Raw genomic sequence first — 13,706 nt, 5'->3', positions numbered from 1 at the left:
TATGTTTCATTATTTACCACATGTTTCATTATGCTGAATTATAAACATAGATACAGACATCATATATCTGCACTGTATAGAAAGTGAAAACCCCTATAGATACCGACGAACATACACTATGTTGTGATTTATTAACCAACGTAACTCTCTCTCTCTCTCTCTCTCTCTCTCTCTCTCTCTCTCTCTCATTCACGCACATTGTGTATGTCTCTTATGATAAACTGACAGTATACCATACATCACACATCAACGGTAACGGCAGTTCTACCATTTGTGCCCTGATGCTCGGTACACTGTTGCTGTAGTTGGTAGTTGGCTCTCTCTCTTTGTCTCAATGTCCCCGACATACAGTGTTTGCCACCGCACCACCAGTCTGAGTCATGCTGCGCCTCTTTTATATTGGTTTCTGAACACACGCTAATGTGAATAATGAGCACTGACGTCTTTGACAGGTTTTGTGAAATAATAAAAAAGCGAAGAAAGTGTGTGTATTCATACTGACAATCATGACAATAATACATAGCTTCCATTTGCAGCTAAGATATTTGTAAAAATGACAGAACAAACAATGTATCCTATTACCATTTTACCGGTATAGTATTCCAATATATGTGTAAATAAAGCTATTTTTTGGTTACAGATTAAGTTTGGGATAATGAATGCAGCCTTACAAAGCACAGTCAGTCATTATCAAAATAATAATATTAATTTACACATCTGATACATTTCTCCAAATACATTAAAAATAATGTTGTCTGTAACACACACAAAACACAAAATTAATATCAAGCATTGAATACTGTAAACTAATAGAAAACATTTTTACCATGGACGAGGTTATTCCTTGCAATGAATAGTATAGTTAATTTATACAGAATAAAATGCCCTACGTTAAACAGTATTTACGTGCATCTCCCACTCTATAAATCCAGTAATCAAACTGATATCAGCAGCGTGGCCAACCACCGTGTCTGTCAACCACCTCACTGATGCGATTTGGCATAGATTCCACCAGACGTTGGCAAATGCTGGGCCTCCGACGTATCGATTCCCAAACGTTCGTTACAGTTTGGTGTATGGCACTGCAGTCCCTAACTGCCCCAAATTCAATCTCTTCCTTCATAATCCCACATAGATTTTCTATCGGGTTTATGTCGCACCCCTTACTTGGCCAGTCTATTAAAATTATATCAGGATGCTCTGTGAACCACTCATTGACAGTATGGGCAGTATGAATGGGGCTTCTGTCTTGGACAAACATGATGGGATCTGGGTCAGGAATGGCCATTGTTCTAACTGTTGGCAACATGATGTCCTCCAATACACTAATGTAGTCTCTGGTAGTGAATCTTCCGTCCAGGTCAAGTAATTCCCTTGGCCCGTAAGCCCACATCCAACCCGAGTAGTTTTTACCCACTCTTCCACTCTTGGCTCTCTCTTGGATGTTCTCAGCATCATACTTCGTGCCGATTCGTCGCCAGCAGTGCCTTGCTCTTGCCTCCACTGAGGTGAAATACGATTCATCACTAAAAATGACATTATTCCAGAAATTTACATCCGCACCAAGGTATTGCAGGGCAAAGCCAAGGCGGGTTTCTCGGTGGTTTTCGTTTAATACTTCTTTACATGCGGGGACATGACAGTTGATGGAATTCTCACGCAGTCGTCGTCTCGTAGTCTGAGGAGTGCACTGGATCTGTAGATCATATGTTATGCTGAGTTAGTCCGACTAGCTGCTACTATTTGCGCATCCTGTTGGGGTGTTGTGACCCGTGGGCGACCTCTCCTCGGTTTGTTAGCAAGGGACCGTTCTTCTTGCCACCTTGAGATCCACCTCTGAACTGTTCGTACTGACACGCCAACGTCATCGGCAATGTCCCACTGACCAATGATTCTGCCTCTTTGGGTTATGAGCTCAACAGAATTATCCTTTGTTGCGGCTGCCATACCTATAAAAACAACCATATATATATTGTAGAGTGTGAGAAACACAAAGATATATTCCTAACATATGTTTTATACAGTATATTGTCAGACGCCATACCCCTCGCCAGGTGGCTTCTAAGGACTCCCAGTTTGATTCAGCAGTATCCTCTCCTCTCAGTTCATCTGTTCGCATTCACGTTATAGGCCTATATTCCTCTACTCCATCAGTCCACTTTTTCACGTTGTCCCTCATCTGCCTCAATCCATTTGATTCGCATTGTAATTCTCTTCTATATTCTGTCACGCTCCATACACTGCATATTTGATCAAACTATCCCAGGGAATTGTGCTTCACTCATTTGGAAAGATTTCCATATCTTACTGGGTATTACCACCACGACGATATAGCAAAGCGATCAATGTTCCCTGATAAACTGTAACTCCACACAGCTATTATTTACATATTATCTCTCTCTCTCTCTCTCTGTAAAAATATGTTTTCTACATTGAAAAATGTATAATGTTTACACACACACACACACACACACACACACACACACACACACACAGGTAGGGAGAAAGGGAGGCATTATATACAATATTATACAGTATATGGATTGTTGTGCGAAATTCGATGGATATGATAGATATAGTTCAGAGATAGTCATACATGAATATATTTTTAAAGCACTGAATGAATAGATTTATTCTGTATGTGTCACCTATCACTCCTTGTGAACGCTTGCGTCAGTACAGATAGTCACAAACAAAATGTCAAGACCGTAATGATGCAGAGTCTCCTGGCTTACCTAACGGAAACCTCCGCACTTAGTGTTGGGCAGGTGTATGAATCCTGGTGCTGGACACCGGCTGGAGTAGACGGGTGGAAAGTGTGCATGTGGGTGGGTTGGCGTCTCTACATAACCTCGCCAGGACGATCCCCACACCCCAATCCCTCCCCTCCTTCCCACATCTTTATACAATGTGTTCGCCATACAGACGTTTTCTTTCTTTCTTTTTTTTTTTTTACACCCACATCACCATTGTAATATTGTATTGTGTGTTGTATGACTGAGTATCGTCATACCGAAAGTTTAAGCCATTGCCACAACACCTATCACCCCAGACTCCGCCCCACCCCTTCACAGTTTGCCCATACGGAGCTGCCACATGTCGGCGGGACAATGTGTCGTCTGGTGATTCGATTCACGGACTGGGAACCCCAAGCTTCACGACGCCCTCAGTGAGACGACAGTACTTTTGTTGGTGGGTGTACACACATTCTCTCTCTCTCTCTCTCTTTTAATGAAACACCTAAAACAAGACAAGAGAACAGCTACACTCGCCACCTGTTCTTACGTTCGCGTGTTCGATTCCCTGTCCCTACTCAGAAACAACCCCTTCTTCCACCGTATCCCTCTATGCTTTTGTATTATCAATGGTAAAAATAGGGTTTAAAAGATGATATTATGGAGAAAGTGACGCATTTGGGGGCAAATTTTTCTGTCCCTACTCATCAACAACTCTTTCTGCTATTAACTCATATCATTCCTCTTTCCTAAATATACCACAAATCCTTACATTCATTTTCCGTGCCTACTCATTAACAACCCCCTTCCCACCCAGCTCCATTATCCTCTCTTTCATATATTTTTCTCTTTCTTCCTCTCTCATACATAATCTACTATTTCTTGACATTATTTTTTCATTCGTTTTTTTGTTCTTAGTAAACGAAATCCCTCTTTTTTCAACAGCATATCTCCTTATCGAAATTATAATCAAATTTCGTATATATATTATTTTGTCTCTTTCCACCATATTACATTTCATCTTCCAGAGACGAATCATTATTATATGAATATACTTTTTAATTTCCATTTTTCTTTCCCTCCTCATTCATTTCTCTTTACCAACAACGTATCATCCAATTTTCCCACTAATATTATATTTTCTTGATTATTTTTTTTCCTCATCTATAGCAACTCCTCTTCCAATGACTTATAGATCGTATTTCCTATTTTTATTTGTGTGTGTTTGTGTGTGTGTGTGTGTGTGTGTGTGTGTGTGTGTGTGAGAGAGAGAGAGAGAGAGAGAGAGAGAGAGAGAACAAATACCACTCAGATTCAGAAAAGTTTTGTGTACAAATGAACGTGTATATTGAACTATTTCAGAAGAGATGTCTTCCCCTGTCTTTCTGTCTTCCTGTCTGTCTATCTAGCTGGCTTTATCCATCTATACACATCTATATCACATTCTCGTTCTCCATTATCAGGCTGCCCTCCCTCCAACTCACACCCCCTTCTCTCATACACCTCTCTACCCCATCCCTCCACCTCATCCTCGGTCTCCCGCTCTCCATCTTCCCACATCACTTAAATACAAATAGTTTTTAAAATTATGTAAATTCTGATATAACTTTAGGCATTAGGTCTTAACCTGAATTTTGTTGTAATAACTGAGTTACCAAAATAGGGGTTAGGTAATGTGTTAGAGAGAGAGAGAGAGAGAGAGAGAGAGAGAGAGAGAGAGAGAGAGAGCAACTGTAGATATAAATATTCGTAAACACACACACACACACACACACACACACACACACACACACACACTCACAGATAGATAGATAGATAGATAGATAGAGAGAGAGAGAGAGAGAGAGAGAGAGAGAGAGAGAGATCATTGTTACAAGAAGACTAGGGAGACACAGGGAGTGTGTGTGTGTGTGTGTGTGTGTGTGTGTGTGTGTGTGTGTGTGTGTGTGTTCGTTTTACACAGATACACAAGGCACTTAGACTTCATTCCTCTTTTATTCATTATTAAACAAAACAATATAATAGTACAATAAATCAAACAGACGTCCCCTATTTTCCATTCCCTCTGAAAATTAGCCGTTCTGGAAAATAGAGAGAAACAACATTACCCAGGACTGAAAAATCTGGAGGAAATTTTATAGGAACGGTAGAAAATATTGAAGTGAGACAGGTAAATATAATGTGTGAGGGTGAGAGAGAGGAAGAGTGCAAAAGCGAGAGAGAGTGAGAGAGAGAGAGAGAGAGAGAGAAAGAGAGAGAGAGAGAGGGTGAGACTGGGAAACTGCAAAAGTGAGAGAGCTTGGTAATTCACCGGGTCGGTCAGGATCACTTGATGGTCGTGATCGTCAGCTTTTACCCTCCCGGAAGGGAGCTGAGAGCTCATATAGTCCGATCTAAGGGCAAGGCTGTGACCTTCACACACGCACACGCCCGTCCCCTTGCTTAAGGGGGACAGTAACCACCCACTTCGTCAGTGAAACTTTTCGCAACCTGAGCGAAATAGTGAGAGAAATAGTGATGGGTACAGAATAAGTATCAAATATTAACAAAAAACAGGGTGCATAAAAAGGTGTGTGTTAAATAAGGAACTATCAAGACAGGGTAACTTATTTCAAGGACCCCAAACTTTTGCACTTCCCAGTAAGTTACGCAACGCCTTACACTCCCACGTGGACTTCAGTTAACGCTTCTTTACACGTGTTTCTTGGCGAATTATTTTGCCTGTAACGTATTTGTGTCTCTATCGTCAACGTCATTCTCTCATAATTTATCTCTTCACCTCATCTCCCCTTCTCATCCTTGGTCTACCCCCTACTCTACCATTTGGCTGCCCTTCCTCCAACTCACACACACCCTCTGTCATATATCTCTCCAAACCAGCACTCCAGCTCACACCCTCTCTCTCATATACCTCTCCACTCCATCCCTTCATCTCATCCTTGGTCTCCCACTTCCTTTGTCATTTGGCTGCCCTCCCTCCAACTCACACCCTCCCTTTTTCATACCTCTCTCCACTCCAGCCCTCCATCCCATCCCTCTTCCCTTTGCTTCTGGCTGCCTTTCCCCCAACTCACACACACACACACACACCCTCTCTCATGCATCTCACCACTCCATCCCTCAACCTCATCCTTGGTCTCCCTCCCACACTACCATTTGGCAGCCCTCCCTACAACTCTCTCTCTCTCTCTCTCTCTCTCTCTCTCTCTCTCTCTCTCTTTCTCTCCCCCTTCCTCCATTCCAGCCCTCCTTCTCATCTCTCTTCCCTTGCCATCTGGCTGCACTTCCCCCAGCTCACACACACCCTTCCTCATGCATCTCTCTACTCCATCCCTCAACCTCAACCTTGGTCTCCCTCCCACACTATCATCTGGCTGTCTTCCCTCCAACTCACATCCCATTTTTTTCATATCTCCCTCCACTCCATCCCTCCATCTCATCCTTTGCCTCCCCCCTACTCTTCCATTTGGTTGCTCTCCCTCCAACTCACCCTCTCTCACTCATATATCTCTCCACTCCATCCACACATCTCATCCCTGGCTTCCTTCTTCCTTTCATTTGGCTGCTCTACCTCTAAATCACACACAGCCTCTCACACATATATCTATATAACTCCCACTTCATCCCTCCACCTCATCATTGGTCTCCCTCTCCTCCTCTCCCCTCGACCTCACTCACATGTACTCTTCTGGAATTAAGGTCAGGGAAAACATATAACAGAAGGGTCGGAAATTCAACCAGGAAAAGTTTTAAGAATGTAAACTAAAATGTCGAATGAAGTTTAAAGGATTTTCTTGGAAGGAGGAGAAGAAGAGGTTGCGTGAGAGTGAATCGGGGCAAAAGAATTGGACTTCAGGCTGAGTTTGGACTGAGGAAAATCGTGATGGGTCCGCTGGGTCTGTGTAGTCTGTGTAACTCTGTGCAACTTTATATGATAACAATGATAAAACACTAAGAAGGCGTATCTTTGTGTCTATTTCTACAGTAGTTATCTATCTACTGATATCTATCTATGTTTATCCATTTGTATGTCTGTCTATTAATCTATCCATCTATCTGTCAGTTTGTATTCCTGTCCCTTTATCTCTAGCTGCCTGTTATCTACCTATTTTTCTGTACCGGTTCATCTGTATATTTATCGTTCTTTCTATCTGTTTGTCTATCTATCTATCTCTTTCGGTTATTCTGTATATTTATCGTTCTTTCTGTCCATTTATCTATCTGTCTATCTCTAGATAAATATTTGTCTATATATTTATCTATTTATATATGTGGATACTGTAGATCTTACACTAGAACAGCTCAGAACCAGACGATTCCCTTCAGCGATTTTATTAGTCTAAACCTGAAATAATTGAATAAAGAAAGATAAATAGATAGATTCAGATAGATAGATAGACAGATAGATACAAATAGATAGACTGATAGATTCAGACAGATAGATATATAGATAGATAGATGGATGGATGGATAGATTGATACAGACAGACAATAGGCTGTGACTCAATAGGTAGAGAGGTGACCTGCAGTCCAACCGGACGCAGGTTCAAATCCCCGCTTGGGCAGGGAACGATTTAAGGATCTAAATTTAGAAAAATCAGACATTACTGATCTACCAGAAGACCCGCCGATAGTTTGGTAAAAAAGAAAAAAAAAAGCTAATACCAGTACACCAGTCCTGTATGAGACAGCCCTAGCATGTATTCAATATGAACGGTGGGTGGTAGCACCGAAATATGCAGAGGTGTATGGTATGTAGAAGGACTACTGGGCCTTGGCAGCATGTTGTGATGCCTTATGACCAGAACTGGACACATAAAAAAAGATACATATATAGATAGACAGATGGATAGACAGATGCAGTTTAATCGAAATATAGATAATAGATAGATACTGATGGACTGATAGATAAGTAGATATATTCTCGTAGATGGGTATACTGAATAAGGTAACATTAAACCTTTGCAAATGAGTCTCTCCCAAGCTGAATAAAATCGTCTGGAGACATCAGGAGTAACATATAAACGATGCCGAGATACTGAAGGATTATTTTGTCTCCCTCTTTGACTTCATATTTATTTCTTGGTCTCCTTCTCCTGCTCCTTCCAAGCCATTAGTCTTCCTTAACCTAGTCTTGTCATAGCCTCTGCGACGTAAGTGTAGGGACGGAGAGAGAGAGAGAGAGAGAGAGAGAGAGAGAGACACACACACACACACACACACACACACACACACACACACACCTTCATTATAACAGGCCTCCCTTCAAGACAAATCTCCACTGAGGCCAAAATCTAACCTTTTCTAACCCAAATCGTTCGTTCGTGAATGTCGGGATGAAACCTTAAAGACCAACGCGTTTGCATGGATTTCGTTCCGGTTAAGTCCTTTTCCCACTGCCGAACGAAATGTAGGTGGCGGTGATATATGGAAAGCCGGAGGAGTGAAACGATGAGGAGGGATTTTATTTTAGAAGTGAGAAAAGGAAGGATCGAATTTTTTACAATGTTACTAACTCGTCTGGCATTAGAGGAAATAGAGTACCGTGTGTGTGTGTGTGTGTGTGTGTGTGTGTGTGTGTGTGTGTGTGTGTGTGCGTGTGTGTGTGTGTGTGTGTGGAGAGAGAGAGAGAGAGAGAGAGAGAGAGAGAGAGAGAGAGAGAGAGAGAGACTACAGATCTATAACCACTATTTATACTATGCGCACACTCACGCATGAACAAACGCGCGCACACACACACACACACACACACACACACACACACACACACACACACACACACACACACACACACACACACACACACACACACACACACACACACAAACAATAATCCCCCACACAATCCCCTCACACACACAATCCCTAGTCACACACAATTCCCCCCACACAATCCCCTAACACACAAACCCCTCACACACAATTCCCCCCCAAACAATCCCCTCACACACAATCCCTTCACACACAGTCCCCCCCCCCCACACAATCCCCTCACACACACAATCAGTTGAGCAGGGCAGTACTCTCAAGGTGGATGGAAAGCTGATGGCAGGGTGAGCTGGAGCTCCCGTTTCATCTGCCCTCGGGACTAGTTCCCTCTGCTGAACTTTTTCAGTGTTTCAGTAACACAGAGTAGGTCAGCATGCTCTCCATTACAAGTTTCTCTAACTGCCCACACCAAAGTGCATGCACATTACACACCAATTCGAAATTTAAAAAAAAAAAAGAAACAAATGGCTTCATTGTACCATGCCTTGGAGTTCCGGGGGAGGGGGGAACAATAAATTCCCCATCATCCGCCCCTCTCCCGGTGACTACTCAACGAGCTGCCTGGAACCACTCTCTGACTCACTCCTTCTTCATTTCTTGAACATTCGCGACCTTTCCTCTAACCTTCTCTCTGTTGAACACCACCTCATCTCCTCTAAACCTAACATTCTCTTCTTAACTGAGACTCAGCTGTCTGAGGCAACTGATACCAAACCCATCTCTGTATCCTCCTACTTTCTCTATACTTATTTCAAAGCCAAAAGTGGCTGTTGTGTACATGTGTGCAACGACTTATCTTGCTCTTGTGTTCGTGAACTTGATTCATCTGAATTCTCTACTCTCTGTCATCGGCTTTATTGTCATTCTCTGACTAAATATATCTGAGCTGTTTGCTTATCCCTTAATTCTACTGACTATGGCAAATTCTTCAACTATCTTACTTCTACGGTGGAATACATCCTATCCGCTTCGCCATTCTCTGAAATCGCCATTCTAGGAGAGTATTTTCAATGTTCACCACCACTTTTGGCTCTCCTCTCCATTCACTGATCCAATGTGCTTACAACTTTTCTATTTTTAATGACCTAGTGCAGCTTGTGCAACACCCTACCCATATCCCTGACGGTCTTGGAGAGAGTTCGTACATATTTGACCTCTTCCTCACAACTAATCCTTCTGCTTACACGGCTAACCTTTCTTCTCCGCTTGGCTGCTCCGATTACAGCCATATTAGGTTAACCTGTCCTATCACTCCAGTACAGCCCGTGGACCCTCCAAAGAAACGTCAGTTATGGCACTTTAGAGCTGCTGATTGAGAGGCCCTCAGGCAGTACTTCTTTCATTTTCCTTGGAATGAATATTGCCTCCATGGCTGGGAGCCATCTGAGTGTGCCTAGAACATAGGTTATTCTCTCAGACATGGAGGCACACGTTCCATTCTCACATCATTTGACTAATGCAAAATAGCCTTGGGGTAATCACGCTTGTTCTAATGCTGTCCACAACAAGGAGAGGACCTATAAAATGTACCAGAGCCACCCTACCCCTGAATCATGTCTTTTTAATGTCTCTGCCTGGAATCGTGCTAAGTCTGTTCTTCGCTCTGCTAATAGTAGTGTCATCCGTACTAAATGCTCTCAGCTCTCCAACTTGAATTCATCCCTCTCCTTCTGGCACATTGCCAGAAACGTTACCTAACAACTTTTCCTCATCATCCTTCTCTCCTCTTTTCTACTCTGATTGCGTTGTAGCTATTTCTTCCACTGGTAAAGATGATCTCTTCGCTCAGACTTTCTCCTCCAGTTCATCTTTAGACGATTCCAGTGCTATTCCTCCATCACTTCCCCCCTCTGACTTCCTCATGGGTGACATTAAGATTGTTTCAGCTGTTGCATTTTCTGCCATCACTTGCCACAATACTAACAAAGCAAATGGGCCTGATGGAGTCCCTCCTGTTGTCCTCAAGAACTATCCTTCTGTGCTTACACCCTGTCTGGATAAACTCTTTTGCCTTTGTCTATCGACTTGTACCTTTCCTTCTTGCTGGAAGTTTGCTCTCAATCAGTCTGTTCCAAAGAAGGGCGATCATTACCAACACTCTATCTATCTCCTAAATGCTTTAACATCTTGTGTCTCAAAAGTTTTCGACTCAATTTTTAACAGAAAAAATTTAAAGCATCTTTTCTACCACAATCTTCATTCTGATCGTCAGTATGGGTTCCGTCAGGGACGCTCCACTGGCGAATTTGTCGCGTCCCTTTCAGACTCTTGCTCATCCTCGTTTCGGGACTTTGGCGAAAGCATTTCCATTGCAATAGACATCTCAAAGACTTTCGATCAAATCTGGCATAAATCTTTTATTTCCAAACTGTCCTACTACGGTTTCTACCCTTCTATTTGTGACATCATCTACAGCTTCCTTTCTGGTCGTTCTATAGCTGCTGTTGTAGACGGCCATCATTCTTCCCCTATATCTATCAACATAGGTGTTCCTCAGGGATCTGTCCTATCGCCAACTCTCATCCTTATATTCATCAATGACCTTCTAAGTAGTACATCTAACTCTATCCATTCACATGCTGATGATTCCACCCTTCACCTTTCCATTCGGTTCTTGCGACGTCCATCTCAGCAGTTACTTCAACAAACAAGGGATGAGGCTATGGCACACCTAATGTCTGACTTGGTTCGTATCTCTGAATGGGGTAAAAGTAATCTTGTTGTTTTTAATGCATCAAAGACTCAGTTCTTACACCTATCGACCGGACTAAGTCTTCAATAGGGATACCCACTAATGTTTAGTAATATCCAGCTCAGTCCTGGATCAACCTTAAACGTACTTACGGTTTCATTCTCATGGGATTTATCTCGGCAAGATCATGTTAAATCTCTTGTAAAATCTGCTTCCAAGAGATTAGGTGTGCTAAGCCAACTCCTCATCGTCTTTACCCCTGCACAGTTGTTGACCTTATACACAGGTTTTATCGTCCCTGTGTAGAGTACGACTCTAACGTGTGGGGAGGCTACCCACATATAGCTCTTCTCAATAGGGTGGAGTCAGAGGCTTTTTGTCTCATCAACTCTCCTCGTATTGGGTCTCTCCAACCTCTGTTTCGTCGCTGCATTGTTGGATCTTTATCTCTTTTCTATCGCTACTTCAATGGTCGCTGTTCCTCTGAACTGTCTGCTAGCATCCCTCCACCTCTACGACGGGCGCGAAGCACCCGTCTAGCAACAAACTCTCATCCCTTATCTGTCCAACTCTCTAATGCAAGAGTTAACCGTTGCTCCCGGACCTGCATTTATGCAACAGGTCAACTCTGGAACTGTATCCCTCTGTGTGCATTTCCTGCTTCCTATGGTCTACAGTATTTGAAACACATTGTGTCCAGGAATCTAGAAGTGAACGGATCATAAAATTGACTCTTTTGTATTGTTTTTGTTTTTTCTTGGAAGGAGAGGTTTGTGGGCTCCTGGCCTTTGATTATTTCTTCCTTGCACAAAAAATAAGCACACACATACACGCGCACGCACACACACACACACACACACACACACACACACACACACACACACACACACACACACACACATACACACACAGAAACACACACACACTAATACACAGCCCCTCAACAAACAGTCCCCCAAACAATCCCCCCCACAATCCTCATGCATAAACAACCTACCACACATAATCCCTGCACACAAAATCCCTCCCCACGCACATAATCCTCCCCACGCACATAATCCTCCCCACGCACATAATCCTCCCCACACACACACACAGTTCCCACAAACACACAGAATCCCACCACACACACAGAATTCCCTCCCCCCCAACACTCTTCTCGCGCACAGACACACACACACACACACACACACACACACACACACACACACACACACACAATCTCCCAACACATATTCCCCACACACAATTCCAACACTTGCACAACCTCGAAATAAACACAGTTCCCTCAAACACACAGTCCCCACACACACATACAGTCCCCCCTCCCCAAATACAAGCACAGTCCCCCTCACACACACACAATCCCCTACACACATACAAACCACCCCCCCACGCACACACACGATCCCCACACAAAAACAATCCCCCCACAAACGCAATCCCCCAGCACACAATTCTCTCCAAACATTGTCCTCTCCAAACAAGATCTCCCCCCCCCCCAGTACACAATGCCCTCACATATAATCACCACATACACACACACACACACACACACACACACACACACACACATACACACAATCCCCTCCACACACAGTCCCCCCTCCCCACATACAATTCCCACATATACACACACACACAATCCCGCCACACACAGTTCCCACCTCCCCCCGCCCCCCCCACACACACACGCACGATCCCCCCCCCACACACAATCCTCAAACAAAGATAATCATCCCACACACATACAATCTTTATCCACACACAATCCCAACACCCACACAGTTCCCCAAAACACACACGATCACTTTCACAATCACCCCCACACAGAATCCTCGCACACACACAAAATCCCCCCCTCCCACACACACACACAATCGCCCCACAGACTCCTAATATCCCTGCCTTAAAATCGTGTAAAGTTTGCTGTGAACAGCGAGGAGGGAAGCCATAAAAGTTTTTGAGTTACCAATAATGTTTTATTTGGAGCCAAGGCTACAAAAAGAGACATAAAGTTGGTATTAACCAGAAAGTACTTATACATATCTTCATTTGGATAGTAAACCATGAGTGCTTTTTACCCTGCACCTGACAAAGTCAGAAGAGTGTGTTGCTGTCACTGGGATCATTAGGTGCCAGTCCGTAGGTCTGGGCGGCAGGGCAGCTGGCCAAACGTAGAGATTTCGGATCCGGGCCTGAATTCAGAAAGTATTCATTATAGGGTCATGAAATTTCACATAGTTATGCTTCTTATAGTTATCTGGTGCTTTTGATAGAATGTTGTGTGTTAAGTATTTTTCTTTCTTTTAGATTATGAAATAGTTATATGTATATATATATATATATATATATATATATATATATATATATATATATATATATATATATATATATATATATATTGTTACATAGCCTATGATTTCATCATCCTTTGTATAATTCTAAGGTACCGTATGCTGCATGTTTGATCACGATTCGCCTCGTGGCTTCCATAGTGACAAGTTCTA

The sequence above is a fragment of the Coenobita brevimanus genome, chromosome 104 (genome assembly GCF_032717465.1).
Source record: "Coenobita brevimanus isolate Jiangsu-jjx chromosome 104, ASM3271746v2, whole genome shotgun sequence".
In the NCBI taxonomy this organism is placed as follows: Eukaryota; Metazoa; Arthropoda; class Malacostraca; order Decapoda; family Coenobitidae; genus Coenobita; species Coenobita brevimanus.
The sequence above is the reverse complement of the archived record's forward strand: the minus strand, read 5'-3'. Positions refer to the sequence as shown.